The sequence below is a fragment of the Balaenoptera ricei genome, chromosome 8 (genome assembly GCF_028023285.1).
Source record: "Balaenoptera ricei isolate mBalRic1 chromosome 8, mBalRic1.hap2, whole genome shotgun sequence".
NCBI classification, from domain to species: domain Eukaryota; kingdom Metazoa; phylum Chordata; class Mammalia; order Artiodactyla; family Balaenopteridae; genus Balaenoptera; species Balaenoptera ricei.
The window spans coordinates 93,222,166-93,240,428 of NC_082646.1; the positions used below are offsets into that span (position 1 = coordinate 93,222,166).

Below are 18,263 nucleotides of genomic sequence, written 5' to 3' on the forward strand. Positions count from 1 at the left end.
TTGCTTTAGATGGGGGCGGGGGGAAGAGTGGAATGCTTTGTCTCTTGTACATGTATACACATATAATATTGTTATGTCCTGTAACCAATGACTGAATTACACACCATGAATTATTTATGTTAGTAAATAACTTTCAATTGAAGTCCAGCTACAGTTGGCTTGACTGTGTTAAGACCTTTTAAGGTCATAGCTGAGTCCAAGCATCCCCCCTAAAGATTAAAAAATACCAAATGCATGAAATCACAGTTATGTGTGAGCATGGGCTGATTAGCCATTGGTTCATCGAGATGTCTTATTTAAGGGGAAAGAGCGGGCGATTTTAGGTGAGATGGCCCTGAAGTAAGAACCAGATGTCTGCTAAAGTTCATTAATAGAAACCCCGACAGATTTTGGGCCCAGAGCGAGAAGAGGGGTACCTGCCAAGCGGGTTGATGGTTTCACGCAGCCTGGTGATTAAGCTTGTGGTCTAATGGACGGGAAATGCATGTTGACTGGAATTGATTTGACTTAATGTACTATGTATGATTAATTATCTATATGTACTATGTAATACTAATAATAGGATGTACATGCTTATAAGCATGGGGTAAGTAATGTAATGTATGATTATACATATAATGTAATGTACGTATAAGATGTATGTACTTATTAATGTGGTAATACAGGTATGTACTATGTACATAATAGTTTATGATAAAATGGGCTGTTTTGATACTGATATAGTACTTAACAATTCTGTAAATGTCTTATAATATAATTTCAGGGAATAGTTTAAGTAGAATTTCAGGTTTGGGTGCTGGTGGCGAAGCTCGGGGCTTCTTCCTTGAGTCTTAGGGAGGTGTGTTGTTCTCCTTTTCTAGTTTACAAACTAGGGTAATATGATATATTACAAAGACTCTTCTTTTCAGGAGATTGTTTTCAATGATGCTATTTACTGGTATTAGTACTAGAATTAAAAGAAAGTATAAAATAGATGTGAGTTGTCCAATAATGATGAAGGGGTGTTCTACAGGTTGTCCACCAATCCATGTTAGTGTTAGTAGATCTGCCACTAGCACTCAGAATAAGAATTGGCTAAGGGGTCGGAATGTTACACTTCGTTGTTTGGATGTATGGAATATTGGGATAAATGCTAGAATTAGGACTGAGAGTAATAGGACTAAAACTCCTCCGAGTTTTTTGGGAATTGATCGTAGAATTGCATATGTGAATAGAAAATATCACTCTGGTTTAATATGCAGTGGTGTGTTGAGTGGGTTTGCTGGGGTGTAGTTGTCAGGGTCTCCTAGCAAGTTGGGTGAAAATAGGACTAGTATTAGTGAGGCTAGGATTAGTAGTAGAGTGCCTAGGATGTCTTTAATTGTGTAACAAGGGTGGAATGGAATTTTGTCTGTGTCAGATGGGATTCCTGTGGGGTTGTTGGATCCTGTTTCATGGAGAAATAGTAGGTGGACAGCTGTTAGTGCTGTAATGATGAAGGGGAGGATAAAATGAAAAGCGAAGAATCACGTGAGTGTTGCTTTATCTACGGAAAAGCCACCTCAGATCCATTCGACAAGAGTGGTACCAATATATGGGATTGCTGAGAGCAGGTTTGTAATGACTCTTGCCCCTCAGAATGACATTTGTCCTCATGGTAGTACATAGCCTATAAACGCAGTGGCTATAACTGTAAGTAGTAGAATAATTTTCTACTTAACAATCCCTGCTTTAAGATGAAACATCAATCTCAAGGACAAAAAAAAAAAGAGAGAGGAAAATAGTAGCAAGCATGCTCAAAAGCATATAGTTAGGATATGAAAACAAGGAATTATTATTAAGACTAAATGAAGGGCTTCCCTGGTGGCGCAGTAGTTAAGAATCCACCTGCCAATGCAGGGGACACGGGTTCGAGCCCTGGTCTGGGAAGATCCCACGTGCCGCGGAGCAACTAAGCCCGTGCGCCACAACTACTGAGCCTGCACTCTAGAGCCCGTGAGCCACAGCTACTGAGCCCACGTGCCACAACTACTGAAGCCCTCGCGCCTAGAACCCGTGCTCCACAACAAGAGAAGCCACCACAATGAGAAGACTGCGCACCGCAACAAAGAGTAGCCCCCGCTCGCCACAACTAGAGAAAAGCCCGCATACAACAACGAAGACCCAACACAGCCAAAAATAAAATAAATAAATTTATAAAAAAAAAAAAAAGAGTAAATGAAATCAAAGTTAACACAGAGCATTTCTGCAAAAATATCTGAGAAAAAGTTGATAATGGAGATTAAAAAAATCCCACTTAAAAAATTGGAGGGGACATGAAATCCATAACTATACCAAATACTGATGGTATCAAAGAGTTTTCAAAAATTTATCATCAATTAAAATGTCAAAAATATGCTTTAAAATAAAAAATCTATCTTTCCCAATTATAATGAATATGGTATGGATAAAATAACATAGCACATTTAGAAAATTGAAAAGAATGCCCGCATCTCTGGTAAAACTAACATTATGACCTATTAGGCAAAGAAGGCCTAAAATAATTAAATCAATCATTTAAATATCTAATTGACATTGGATAAATAAACTAGGGTTATGTCTATACTTAGGACAATTTAATATTAGTCTTTTCAAAATAAACATTATACATTTATTTTCCTTTTTGAAAAAAGATGTCCACTCATTCATACTCAATTCAACCATTTATTCAACAAATATTTTTCAAAGACCCAATGGGTGTCATGAAATATGTAGAATACTGAAAATTCAGAAGTACGTATGATTATGACAAAACCATATCCCTAAGAAGTTTCAACACTATTAAAGAAGGAAAGAAAAACAGAGGATGATAAAACAAAGCAGAAAAAAATGAGAGAAGTGCCTCCACAAGGAGGTTCCACCACAATATTACAGAAACTTAGAAGAGGAGTAGCTAATGAAGAAAGCAATTTTGAGGCAGAACACTTTGAAGGATGAGAAGTCAAGGTGGGGATTGGGGGTGGAAGAGTAGAGGTAAGACTTTCCAGGAAAAAGGGATTAGTTAAAAGCATTGGTACACATATTTTGCATTTGTAGCCCATTTCAGAATACTAGATATTTTTTTAGTAGCACACGTAAAGTGATTAAAAATCTCATAAAAACATTATATGAGAGAATAATAAAGAGAACACAATCACCATACACTGTAACAGCATTCCAAATAGTCTATAAAGGTATCCACAGTTATTGCATTGTTGAATTGGTGGTCCTTCAATATTGTATTGCTTTTTGAGTTGAACTGTTGACTGCCCTGACCAAGCTTTCTTATATACTTAACAAAGCAATTATTATTAATCCCAGGGAGCAAGTATTTGTCTTTGGTGTGGTTTGACATTACATTTCTTACCTCTGTCTTATGGCAAATCACATTCTGTTCTACCCCACTTTGAATGACCTCTGCTAAATAGTCTCTCTGAGAGGCCAGATCATAACTGCAAGTATTTTTAGTTATATCAAAACACATTTTTTAAATGGATCAAAATTTGGCCACATACCTCTGAATTATTTGCTGCTCACTGATGAAGATACATTGTACTATATTTAATGCATGCTGAGAAGCTCAGCTCATCTGAAACCTATCAGAAACTGAATGGTTGAAGTTCACCTAGAGTATATATGAAGTGGACTGGTAGAAGTTTGGGAATAAAAAGGGATCAGATTGTAAAGTTTCTTGAATGCTCCACTAAGAAAATTAAGTTCTCTCTACTAAGCAATGGGAAATATAATCAAGCAAGGAATCAATCTACCCAAACTGTGCTTTAGGAAGATTAATCTATGAAGCTAAATATACTATGTAAGCCAAGATAAAATGGAGAGATCAAAGACAGGGTGTTCCATTAGAATGCTGTCTTTGAGAGCAAGTACCAATGCTATTAGCTTAAATAGAAGAGATGGCTGAGGGAATAAAATGAAAGGGAATGTCTATAAAAGTTACAACGAACCATATCCAGCACTACCTGGGATGTAGAAAATCTACAATATGTGCTCTGTTTGGTAACATTTGCTATGATAATTAAGCAGGAGGTGATATCACTTTTATCATTATCAAACCATCATTTTAATTATGTCTAAAATTTGTCTAGATTATAACCAAGTTGGAGGATATCAGTAAATTATGTCCAAGAATATTTTTCTATTACTCTTCAGAGTGAGTTATTAGCTGCTCTGTGTCTTGGGGGATTGCTAATCTTTAAGACTGCCTATGCATTAGCTATTATAGAATCTAGAAAACTATAAGTTAATAGCATTGTTTCCTCTGCTTAATGTGATTTAATGGTAATCAATGTCACTCACCAACTCATTAAAAAGCCTTCTTCACAGCTCATCAAAAACTAAAACCTAGAGAATTTGAAACTTTCCAGTCAATTAAAAGACAACAGTACCCAACGTTTTTTCCAAATACAATTTAAAATGAGCATATAAAAGCATAGCTAAGTGAAAATATTTATTAGTATTTGGAAACTCTGCTTTAATTTGATATCAATTTTTATAAAGAGGCTTAGTCTTAAAAAAGAAAAATATATAAATTGAAGCCTATTGTTCAAAGAAAGTTTGAACTTTCGGCACTCACAGCTTAAACCAAGAAGTTTAGAACAGTCGTGCAAAGTTAACTCTGTCAGGGATGGGGAAATTTCTCTTTAGTTCTTGTGGCTGGACTAATAAAAAATTAGGCACAAGACAGATTAACAGGAGAAAAAGAAATACATTTCAATTCATGTTCATGGAGGTCCCATAGAAATGGGACCTAAGAAGTGCCAAAGCAGGCAGCTTTTATACTTTTTAGACAAAGAAACAATAAATTTGTTAGCAACTGATAGGGCAAAGAAACCTAGGTTTTGGGTGCCCACTTAATAAAGAATCTGAACAGAGTTTGGGCTTGAGGAAATAAATTAAAGAAGTACCAGGTTTGTTTATATAGGCTCCTCAGCCCCAAATTCCCGATCTTCCTATCTTTGGTGATAAGGGTATCCTTCTACCTTTAGATGCAGGGAGTGCACCTTTCACATGGGAGATTTATTCCTGTTTTCAGGGAGACAGAAAAGAGGGTGTCAGAGTGCCCCTCTTGTACTGGCCATTTCTTAAGTCATTTTAATTCAAAATAATAAGTATGCCATTTTGGGGTGGCCTTCCCTGGACCCCAATACTTCTAAACTGCAAAAAAAAATCCCCTTCTCATTCTTAAAGGCATTTCCAGTTTGATCTTCAAAGTAGGGAGACAGAACTAAAAGACTATGACTCGAAAGTTGTATAATAACCTATTGTTGGTAAAAGCAAGTATAATACAACCCCACCCCAAAATCTGAATTAAATTTCTTGATTAATTCAGTGAAGTTAACTTTTTCATTGTTTTGGCTTTATTCCCTGTTTTGTCTCTGTAGTCTATAATACCATACAACCCACCATATTTTCTTGGAAATGTGGTCTTAACTAGAGGGAATATTTGTGAGATTTGTGGGGAAATTAAATAAAATTTACCTTTTCCTTCCCATAAGTCTTCATGAACATTTTCCAGAGGAAAACCATTTTTCAAAGGAGTAAATAGGGACTTCCCTGGTGGCGCAGTGGTTAAGAATCCGCCTGCCAATAGAGGGGACACAGGTTCGATCCCTAGTCCGGGAAGATCCCACATGCTGCGGAGCAAATAAGCCCGTGTGCCACAACTACTGAGCCTGCGCTCTAGAGCCCACGAGCCACAACTACTGAGCCCGCGTGCCACAACTACTGAAGCCCACGTGCCTAGAGCCTGTGCTCCATAACAAGAGAAGCCACCACAATGAAGCCCGCGCACTGCAATGAAGACCCAACACAGCCAAAAATAAATAAATAAATAAATAAAATCTTTAAAAGGGGGTAAATAAAGGGATTTGAGAGCTATATAACTCAGCTGCTCTGTGTATACCTGAACACTCCCCACTGCTTCCAAGTGAAGAGGACTGCTGGAGGTGAAGTAGGAAGGGGATTTTTTTTTTTCTTATATTGAAAGAGCATGCAGTTCTACAGCCAGTTGCACTGGAGCAAATCTTCTTGCTTTATTTGTAGGGAAATTTTAATTGCCAGAACACATAGGAAACTTGTCCTGTCTCACCAGAAAAACAAAACACAACAAAAAGCAACAACCAAACAGGATTTCCAAAATAGCATTGATTCAATGTCACAGAAAACTTTCCACTTATAGGCTTTTCTTCTATTTGTAGCCAATGAAATTTTAAAGTAAGATATGGAAGATACTCTTATAGTAATTGTGTTGATATAATTCCATGTTAGAAACTTGTATTGGAACATTAACTTGTAATAATTCCTTTCTTGGCAAATGTAAACACATTTTTATTAAAGATCGTGAGTGGTAACTCTCAGCTCTCTCACGGTATGTCTTAAGAAAGAACTAGTCTTTTAGTCTAAACTATTTTTTGAAGAATGGGAAAACACTAGAATGTTTTTAAAGCTATCACTTTCTTATTTATGTTACAATAGAGGTTGTATGGAAATATTTTCTGACAGTTTGAAATTAAATATAGGATGCTGGAATAACTAGTTCAAATTTCTTTTTGTGTCTTTTCTGGTAATTAGGATAGAAACAAATATCCAAAGGGGAAAACATACATATTGTACATATGTACATACATATACACAACTGGTATACTCTACAGAGCCAGTTAGAGGAAATGTCTGTAAAAATCTGTTCAAACTCCTGCTAAACACTCCCGATTTGAGTAAGTTCACTAGCTAAAACAAAAATTCATAGGATCAGATAAACAAAGTTCATAGTAATGTAATGCTAATATTCAAGCAAAATTGTGATTTTTTGTTTTTGTTATTGTACATAACTACATTAATTGTGGTCTGGAGAAGTAGCCATTGGAGTGGACATTTTCTAGTCAAACAAGGTAACATTCTCTATGACAAGTGGAGACACAGTTATCAGCTCCTCCACTCTCATCCTTTCAAATTGGATGACACCCTCCACTGTAATGAATTTCATTACTCAACAAGTTGCCTCCATTGCATATGCTTCTGTCTGCACAAGGAGTGGGGGAATGGGACAAAAAGAGAAAGACTATCTCACATATGGCTAAGGCTGAGGAATTAAACATTCAAAGTTTTTACCACCCCAAATATTTCCACCAATGATGTATTTTTTTGTTTCTTTTCAAGTTATTACCAGAAAAATGTAGTCTACTAAAATATGTTTATTAAGTAACATTCAATTTTGTTTCTTATTTTCTCTTTGTCAAAGCCTTATGCATCTGCCAATCTCAGCACTTGGTCAGAATGAGATCACCACTTTTGCCACCTCAATTAAACTCCACCATCAAGTATGATAATACCAGCTGATAAGAATCTTATTAATTGCAAGTAAATGCAATATTTTAGTAAGCCTCTTTGGTCATGAAAAGAGGGAAATAAAAACAAAAGGAACCGAAAAATAGCTCCTCTGTGTGACAGGCACTGTGAAAAGTGATGATTTCATTGAGTCATTCCATCAACCAAATGAACCGAGTACTGCTTTTATACAGATTTTACAGTTGAAGAAATTGAGTCTTAGAGAACATATCTTCTAAGATTCCGGAGATAGTGAATGTGGGATACAAGCTTAACATGCATGCAGTCTGATGACAGAACCCCACACTCTTACTCAGTAAGATACATTGATTTGAATAGATTTATCACAGATAAGTATACTGTTTCCATTAGCCCTTAAAAACTCACATTATTAACTTATAGTTCTTAGGAGAATCAATGCTATAAACTGCTAAGTAAAAGAACTGCTAGTCCTTAAATCCTGCTTTCTCACCGAAATAATAAATTGGTTTAAGAGATGATCTGTAAGTTCTTTATTAAGATTTTTTTGCTTTTGTTAGTGTTTTAGTTTTTTTACGTGAACAAGCCAATGACTGGGCAAGGACACGAGTGAACAAGATTTAGATGATGTTAATTTTTTCCTGCAAAATTCACTATGGAGAGAAAAAGACAATAAAAAATCAAATGTCTGTAATTTATAAAATTGGAGATCCATTTTACAAAAATGTAAATAGCTTGAGCAATTTTTAATACTGCAACTCTGCTCTTTTAAAAAATTTTTGTCCTTTAACGTGTTGCTGGAGAGATCTGTTTCCACAGAAAAGCACTTGACATAGGTAAAACAATTTTACTACAACAAGACCTCTCTATTTTTTATTGTAATGTCATTCACTTTAGATGCAACTTTAGTGTTTACTTTTTTAGGGCAATCTTTTAAACCATTTATGTGAAAAGCTAACAGGGGCTTTGATACTAAAATGTGTTCAATATAACCTTAGTAGTGACTGTAAACCATTTTGTTCAATTTAACTTTAGCTCTAGGATATATGGAGCGAGCACTTATTCATTTGTAAGTCATTAAATAATCATTTATTGATCATGTCTTAGTCATTACGCTAGACAATGGGGATAATGACGTAAGAAATTAAAAATAAAATCTGTCGTTCATGATCATTATTGTTCCATAGAGTAGACAGATAGTTAAACAATTATCATATAATATGTTCATTCTATAGTAGAATTTGATATAGGGTATTATGAGAACATTCAGATGAGGGGAGCTGATTTTGTTTAGTGTTTGTACTAGGTTGCATAGTGCCCCTTCCCTGCCCCCCAACTCATGTCCATCTGGAAACTCAGAATGTGATCTTATTTGGAAACAGTCTCTGCAAATATAATTAGCTAAGATGAGGTCATACTGGATTAGGATAGGCTCTAAATCCAGTGACTTATGTCCTTATTATGAAGGGGGAAATTTGAATATAGAGACACAGAGAGGGAAGATAGCCTTTGAAGGAGGTAGAAATTGGAGTTATGCTGTCCCAAGTCAAGGAATGCCTGAGGCCTCTGGAAACTGGAAGAGGCAAGAAAGGTTTCTTCCTTAGAGCTTTCAGACAAAACCTGGCCTTGCTTATATCTTCTAGCCTCCAGAACTGTGAGAGAATAAATTTCTCTTGTGGTAAGTCTCCTAATTTTTGGTAATTCCTACAGTGACCCTTAGAAACGAATACAGATCTCGGTACCAGAAGTTGTGTAGCTATTTAACAAACACCTAAAAATGTGGAAGTAGCTAGGAATTGGGTAATGGCTAGAAAGGCTGGAAAAATTTTGAGGAGCATGATTAAAAAATCTTAGATTGCCTTGAGGAGGCGGTTTATAGAAATATGAATGTTAGAGGCAAATCTGGTGGGAGATCAGAAAGAGTACAGAATAAACAGTACGTAAGATAAATCTTCTGTTGTCTTAAAGAATTACATATATCATCATTCACAGAATCAACAGGTAGAAATATGAACATTAAAGATGTTTCTAGTGAAGTCTCAGAAGGAAAGAAGAAAATTATTACTGGACATTAGATGGCAAGTGATCTTTGTCATAGTGGCAGAAAACTTGACTGAATCGAGTTCTAGTATTGTGTGGAAAGTATAACTTGTAAGCTATGAGCTTGGATATTTAGCTAAGGAGATTCCCACCAAGCTCTGGAATGGGTGGCCTGTTTGCTAATTTAGTTTATAGCAAAAAGATAAATTGAGAAAAGAACTGTTAAGCAAAAATGAACCAGTACTTGATGATTTGGAAATTTTTCACCCTATTGAGATAGAATGCTCTGGAAACGTGTCCACGGTTGTGCCTTAATAACTTTTGCTGAGGAGATTATGTGTGTGACACATGGATATAGTCACCCAGATCATGAGAAGTCAGGAATAGAGATGGGTTATGCAGGCACGATCTTTAAAGAACCTTCTTGTATAATGGTATGGATTCCTTATGGTATGGATTCCTTCAACATACATGGAAAACTGACAAGTTTTTTTTTTTTCACGTTCTCATCAGTTCATGGGGGGAGGGGACTGAAAATACAAAGACGAAAAGGAAATATGCAAACTGTCTATTAAAGAAGAGCTTGTTCTTGTATTTTAAAATGCATCCTAGTATAAAATCATGGCGGTGTTAATACTTCCTGCATTATATTTAAAATATGATGTGACCCGTTTAGTTTTAACATGTTACTATTTACAATATGCCAACCCCTGCAACGATTGCATAATGGCGACGGTGTTAGATGCCCACTTGAAAACATGTGAGGGTTACCTCGCTTTCCAGAAATTCTCTGAGAGGCGCTCAAACAAAACGGCCCAGGGCTTCCCTGATGGCGCAGTGGTTAAGAATCCGCCTGCCAATGCAGGGGACACGGGTTCGAGCCCTGGTCCGGGAAGATCCCACATGACGTGGAGCAACTAAGCCTGTGCACCACCTGACAAGATTCTTGAGAATGTTTCATCAACAGAAACACTGTCAGCTTGAACTGAAGGGGATAGAAACAGCATGAAATGAAGGAAGGCAGTTGGTCTTCTAGGATTCTATAGGCAGGAAACAAGTTGAAAAAACTATTCAGGTACAAACATGAGCTACCCTTCAAGAAAAAGCAAAATTACTTTGAGGGAAGAAGCAGAAGCCAGGTAGGTCGACCCAGAGGCACAAATAATGGACTTAGTTCTGTAGGCCCAGAGGATGAGCTATTGGGGCCTCCTTGCACCCAAAAAAAGACCTTCCGTAAATCCAAAGGGAGATCAAACCAGAGAATTATTCTCCAATTGTGAAACCTAACGGAATTTACTTTGCTAGATTCCAAAAATGCTTTGGATCAGTAACTCCTTTATTCTTTTCATGTTCTCCAGTTCAAAATATAAATGTCTATCCCATGCCAGTTCTTTAACTTGTACTTTGGAATCAGGTAATTTTTCCAGTTTCACAGGTACAAAGACAGTGAGAAATTTTCCCCCAGGATTGACCATACCCAGAATCCCACCTGTGGATGATTTAGATTATTATTAACTTTTTAAATTTAGATTACTTAGATGATGAAATTTGAACATTTTTAACTTGATATGTATGTGAGATTTTGGTATAGAGTTAATGCTCAAAGAGATTAAGACTTTTGGGATATTGGGATTGAATGAATGTATCTTGTATGTAGGTTGATGTGAATTTTTGGTGGCCATAGGGTGGACTCTACTGGGTTGAATAGCATCTCCTAAAAATTCATGTCCACCCAGATCCTCAGAATGTGACCTTATTTGGAAATAGGGTCTTTGCAGATTTAATTAGTTAAGATAAAGTCAAACTGGTTAAAGTGACTCTAATTTCAGTATGACTGGTGTTCTTTTAAGAAGAAAATTTGGTTATAGAGAAAGAGACACACATAGGGAGAAGACAGCCATGTAAAGACAGAGGTTAAGATTGGAGTTCTGCTGCCCCAAGGTAAGGGATGCCTGAGACCACCAGAAACTGGAAGAGGCAAAGAGGGAGTCTTTAAAACCTTCACAAAGGACAGGTCCCTGCCAACACCTTGACTTCAGAGGTATAGCTTCCAGAACTGTGAGAGAATGAATTTCTGTTGTTGTAAGACAACAAGTTTGTGGTCATTTGTTTTAACAGTCTGAGTAAACTAATACCTTGTAGAATAGATCAGGGAAGGCTTCACAGAGAAAGAATATTCAAATTGGCTTTTGAAGAATAATTATGTTTTTTTACAGGCAGAAAAGACTAAGATGTTTAAGAAATGGATGCCCAAGTCTTAAGAAAAAAATAAAGATGTTTAATTTCTAAAGCAAATGGTGGCTTCAGGAGTTTCACAAGAGTAATACAAAAGTAGTAACACGTCAACTGTCAGATTTATAAGATTGAATACCATTGGGGCAAATTTGTCATGAAACACCCAGCGGTACGGCCTTTGTATGTTTTAACTTTTTAAGAAACTGCCAAACTGTTTTCCAAAGTGGTGATATAATTTGAAATCCCCACCTGCAGTATATAATAGTTCCAGTTTTTCCACATCCTTGACAATTCATGATATGGATAGTCTTTTCAATTTTAGCCATGGAGGTAAAGTGGTATTTTATTGTGATATTAATTTGCATTTTCCTAATGACTAATGATGTTAAACATCTTTTTTATTTTTCCTATTTAAAAACAAAATAAAGTAAGTCGAATTCAAAGACTTACTTTAGGTAAGGTAGGTCTTAAGGTAAGACTCTGACCTCATTAGAAATAAAGCGAGACAAATCGTCTTTCACAAACTACTGCATTACTTCATTTTTTTGTTTGAATCCCTCTACTCCTGATCTAAACTGTCCCTAGAGTTTAGTAAAAAAAAAAAAAAAATGAAGACACGTGCGAATATTTTTACAAATATTTTGCTCTTAAAGACTTGCTCTCCTTGATACTCACTAAAGGATCTTATACTTAAATTCTCAATTTGGGCCCTTTCTGCTAGGTTTTTTTTTTTTCTTCCTTAGTTGCTTCCAAACTTATTTAAAGCATTCTTTTTCTCCTTTAATTTTTATTTTTTATTCATTTATTTTTTTAAAAACAAATTTATTTATTTATTTTTGGCTGTGTTGGGTCTTCATTGCTGTGCACGGGCTTTCTCTAGTTGCGGTGCGCGGGCTTCTCATTGCAGTGGCTTCTCTTGTTGCGGAGCACAGGCTCTAGGCGTGTGGGCTTCAGTAGTTGTGGCTCTCAGGCTCTAGAGTGCAGGCTCAGTAGTTGTGGCACACGGGCTTAGTTGCTCCATGGCACGTAGGATCTTACTGGACCAGCACTGGAGCCTGTGTCACCTGCATTGGAAGGTTGATTCTTAACCACTGTGCCACCAAGGAAGTCCCAATTTTTATTTTTATATTTTTATTTTTTTGGCTGTGACACACCTCTGGTGGGATCTTAGTTCCCAGACCCGAGACTGAACCTGAGCCCTAGGCAATGAAAGCATGGAGTCCTAACCACTGGACTGCCAGAGAATACCCCCTTGGGTTTTTTTTGTTTTTTGTTTTTGTTTTTTTAAATTTATTTATGGCTGTGTTGGGTCTTCGTTTCTGTGCGAGGGCTTTCTCTAGTTGCGGCAAGCGGGGGCCACTCTTCATCACGGTGCGCGGGCCTCTCACTATCGCAGCCTCTCTTGTTGCGGAGCACAGGCTCCAGACGCGCAGGCTCAGCAATTGTGGCTCACGGGCCTAGTCGCTCCACGGCATGTGGGATCTTCCCAGACCAGGGCTCAAATCCGTGTCCCCTGCATTGGCATGCAGATTCTCAACCACTGCGCCACCAGGGAAGCCCTTTAATTTTTAAATTTTATTTAATTTATTTTTTTATACAGCAGGTTCTCATTAGTTATCCATTTTATACATATGAGTGTATATATGTCAATCCCAATTTCCCAATTAATCACACCACCACCGCCACCCCCGGCCACGTTCCCCCCTTGGTGTCCATACGTTTGTTCTCTACATCTGTGTCTCAACTTCTGCCCTGCAAACCGGTTCATCTGTACCATTTTTCTAGGTTCCACATATATGCGTTAATATATGATATTTTTTTTTCTCTTTCTGACTTACTTCACTCTGTATGACAGTCTCCAGATCCATCCATGTCTCTACAAATGACGCAATTTCATTCCTTTTTATGGCTGAGTAATATTCCATTGTATATATGTAACACATCTTCTTTATCCATTCATCTGTCGATGGGCATTGAGATTGCTTCCATGTCCTGGCTATTGTAAATATTGCTGCAATGAACATTGGGGTGCATGTGTCTTTTTGAATTATGGTTTTCTCTGGGTATATGCCCAGAAGTGGGATTGCTGGGTCATATGGTAATTCTATTTTTAGTTTTTTAAGGAACCTCCATACTGTTCGCCATAGTGGCTGTATCAATTTACATTCCCACCAACAGTGCAAAAGGGTTCCCTTTTCTCCACACCCTCTCTAGCACTTGTTGTTTGTAGATTTTCTGATGATGCCCATTCTGACTGGTGTGAGGTGATACCTCATTGAAGTTTTGATTTGCATTTCTCTAATAATTAGTGATGTTGAGCAGCTTTTCATGTGCTTCTTGGCCATCTGTATGTCTTCTTTGGAGAAATGTCTATTTAGGTCTTCTGCCCATTTTTGGATTGGGTCGTTTGTTTTTTTAATATTGAGCTGAATGAGCTGTTTATATATTTTGGAGATTAATCCTTTGTCCGCTGATTTGTTTGCAAATATTTTCTCCCATTCTGAGGGTTGTCTTTTCATCTTGTTTGTAGTTTCCTTTGCTGTGCAAAGGCTTTTAAGTTTCATTAGGTCCTATTTGTTTATTTTTGTTTTTATTTCCATTACTCTAGGAGGTGGATCAAAAAAGAGCTTGCTGTGATTTATGTCAAAGAGTGTTCTTCCTATGTTTTCCCCTAAGAGTTTTATAGTGTCCAGTCTTACATTTAGGTCTCTAATCCATTTTGAGTTTATTTTTGTGTATGCTTTTAGGGAGTGAATTCACCTGTGAAGACATTTGGTCCTGGACTTTTTTCTGTTGGACGATTTTTAATCACAGTTTCAATTTCATTACTTGTGATTGGTCTGTTCATATTTTCTATTTCTTCCTGGTTCTGTCTTGGAAGGTTATACCTGTCTAAGAATTTGTCCATTTTTTCTAGATTGTCCATTTTATTGGCATAGAGTTGCTTGTAGTAGTGTTTTAGGATGCTGTGTATTTCTGCAGTGTCTGTTGTAACTTCTCCTTTTTCATTTCTGATTTGAGTCCTCTCCCTCTTTTTCTTGATGAGTCTGGCTAAAGGTTTATCAGTTTTGTTTATCTTCTCAAAGAACCAGCTTTTAGTTTTATTGATCTTTACTATTGTTTTCTTTGTTTCTATTTCATTTATTTCTGCTCTGATCTTTATGATTTCTTTCCTTCTGCTAACTTTGGGTTTTGTTTGTTCTTCTTTCTCTAGTTCCTTTAGGTGTAACATTAAATTGTTTATTTGAGATTTTTCTTGTTTCTTGAGTTAGGCTTGTATAGTTATAAACTTCTCTCCTAGAACTGCTTTTGCTGCATCCCATAGGTTTTGGATCATCGTGTTTTCATTGTCATTTGTCTCTAGGTATTTTTTGATTTCCTCTTTGATTTCTTCAGTGATCTCTTGGTTATTTAGTAACATATTGTTTAGCCTCCATGTGTTTGTGTTTTTTACGTTTTTTTCCCTGTAATTGATGTCTAATCTCATAGTGTTGTGGTCAGAAAAGATGCTTGATATGATTTCAATTTTCTTAAATTTACTGAGGCTTGATTTGTGACCCAAGATGTGATCTATCCTGTAGAATGTTCCGTGCACACTAGAGAAGAAAGTGTAATCTGCTGTTTTTGGATGGAATGTCCTATAAATATCAATTAAATCTATCTGGTCTATTGTGTCATTTAAAGCTTCTGTTTCCTTATTAATTTTCTGTTTGGATGATCTGTCTTTGGTGTAAGTGAGGTGTTTAAGTCCCGCACTATTATTGTGTTACTGACGATTTCCTCTTTTAGAGCTGTTAGCAGTTGTCTTATGTATTGAGGTGGTCCTATGTTGGGTGCATATATATTTATAATTGTTATATCTTCTTCTTGGATTGATCTCTTGATCATTATGTAGTGTCCTTCCTTGTCTCTTGTAACATTCTTTATTTTAAAGTCTATTTTATCTGAAATGCGTATTGCTACTCCAGCTTTCTTTTGATTTCCATTTGCATGGAATATCTTTTTCCATCCCCTCACTTTCAGTCTGTATGTGTCCCTAGGTCTGAAGTGGGTCTCTTGTAGACAGCATATATTTGGGTCTTGTTTTTGTATCCATTCAGCGAGCCTGTGTCTTTTGGTTGGAACATTTAGTCCATTCACGTTTAAGGTAATTATCGATATGTATGTTCCTCTGACCATTTTCTTAATTGTTTTGGGGTTTTTTTTTGTACGTCCTTTTCTTCTTTTGTGTTTCCCACTTAGAGAAGTTCCTGTAGCATTTGTTGTAGAGCTGGTTTGGTGGTGCTGAATTCTCTTAGCTTTTGCTTGTCTTTAAAGCTTTTGATTTCCCAATCAAATCTGAATGAGATCCTTGCCTGGTAGAGTAATCTTGGTTGTAGGTTCTTCCCTTTCATCACTTTAAATATGTCATGTCAGTCCCTTCTGGCTTGTAGAGTTTCTGCTGAGAAATCAGCTGTTAATCTTATGGGAGTTCCCTTTTATGTAATTTGTTGTTTTTCCCTTGCTGCTTTCAATAATTTTTCTTTGTCTTTAAGTTTTGCCAGTTTGATTACTATGTGTCTCAGCATGTTTCTCCTTGGGTTTATCCTGTATGGGACTCTCTGCACTTCCTGGACTTGGGCGACTATTTCCTTTCCCATGTTAGGGAAGTTTTCGACAATAATCTCTTCAAATATTTCCTCGGGTCCTTTCTCTCTCTCATCTCCTTCTGAGACCCCTATAATGTGAATGTTGTTGTGTTTAATGTTGTCCCAGAGGTCTCTTAAGCTGTCTTCATTTCTTTTCAGTCTTTTTTTCTTTATTCTGTTCCACAGGAGTGAATTCCACCATTCTGTCTTTCAGGTCACTTATCCGTTCTTCTGCCTCAGTTATTCTGCTATTGATTCCTTCTACTGTATTTTTCATTTCAGTTATTGTATTGTTCATCTCTGTTTGTTTGTTCTCTAATTCTTCTAGGTCTTTGTTAAACATTTCTTGCATCTTCTCGGTCTTTGCCTCCATTCTTTTTCCAAAGTCCTGGATCATCTTCACTATCATTTTTCTGAATTCTTTTTCTGGAAGGTTGCCTATCTCCACTTCATTGAGTTGTTTTTCTGGGGTTTTAGCTTGTTTCTTCATCTGGTACATAGCCCTCTCCCTTTTCCTCCTGTCTATCTTTCTGTGAATGTGGTTTTTGTTCCACAGGCTGCAGGATTGTAGTTCTTCTTGCTTCTGCTGTCTGCCCTCTGGTGGATGAGGCTATCTGAGAGGCTTGTGCAAGTTTCCTGAACCCATCTTTTCATTTGGGGATGTTCATAATATGATCTTGTGTCTCAGGAGGCCTGTTACCCATTCAGAACTTGCCTGAGAAGACTGGTACTAGAAGACAATAGACATGTATGACCTCGTGCTGCCCTCTGCTGGTTTCCTGCACAACTGCACCTCTTGGATGGGGACAATTTCCATTCAACACAAATGGTAACTCTCCTGTTTCCAGCCTTGCTAGTGTTGTAGGTCTCCTGCAGAAGCGGGGGAGTGGCTGTGCCTCACCGCAGGGACAAGGATACTGGCAGCAGAAGTTCTGGGAAGTACTCCTTGGTTTGAGCCCTCCTGGAGTCCACCATTATCTCCACCCCCCGTAGGTTTTTTTTTTTTTTTTTTGTATTGCATCTTGATTACATGCTAGATTTAGATTACATTAAGAAGTAGGGAAATTATCCTGAAGTATTTTGGTGTCACAGCTCTTCCAGGATTAGACAATGCTACAGCCCCCTACAGTTCTGTATTAACAATACTGTGGTTCCCTAGTATACATTTGAATAGAACCACTAGGTGATATTATCTTGGCTTTTTAAAAATCCCTCTATTGCATTTATGGTAACTTTGATTGACTAATGCAGGAGTGACCTAAGAGTTATCACTTTGTGACTAAATATGGGAATGCTGATCAAGTTTCTCTGGTTTCAAATTCCATCTCTACCATTTACTAGATGTGTGCCTTTGGGTAATTTGCATAACTCCTCTGTGCCTGGGTGTCCTCATTTATAAAATGGCGATTATAATGGTATCTTCCTCCTATGATAATTAAGCATACTATAAATAAATAATATATGTAAGTCACTTAGAATATATAATATGTACTAAGTACATGGTATAATGAGTCTCTGTTATAGAAAATGCAGTTAATGATTTTACCTTCTGGACACCAGTGTAGGATTTAATAAAATAATATAAGCAAAAGTACCTGGTCCATGGTGTTTCCAATAAAGGAAGCACCCTTTTCCTTTAATACACCATTTCCAATGCGATAAATTCCAAGAGGTTCTCAAATTATGTTTTTGTGGCTGGTTATTGCAAATCTTATCAATATGAAGAAACGGTGATACACAATGGTCTATATTTTTTTTTTATTATAAAGGTTACTCAAATTATAATAAGGTAATCTTGATAGATTTTCATTATTCTCTTAACATCATTTTAGTTCAGCCATAAGGGGCCAAGTGCCAATTCCAAAGTATTTCCTGGAATGTCAGATCAATCAAAATGCCTAGTGTTCTCTCCACTTTTTTGATTCGTATATGTGGACACTAGAAACAAAATAAATGAATAAATGAATCAAGTTTCTTGATTGCTGAAGGAGTTGGAGCTTTGCATTTCTTAATTTCCATACACTTTTAAAGGTCAGCCACAAC

General features: G+C 36.8%; 1 pseudogene; it reads right to left on the reverse strand.

Moving 5' to 3' along the window:
- Positions 1-830: 830 nt before the first annotated feature.
- LOC132370201 (cytochrome b-like) lies at positions 831-3,481 on the reverse strand (annotated as a pseudogene).
- Positions 3,482-18,263: the final 14,782 nt, after the last annotated feature.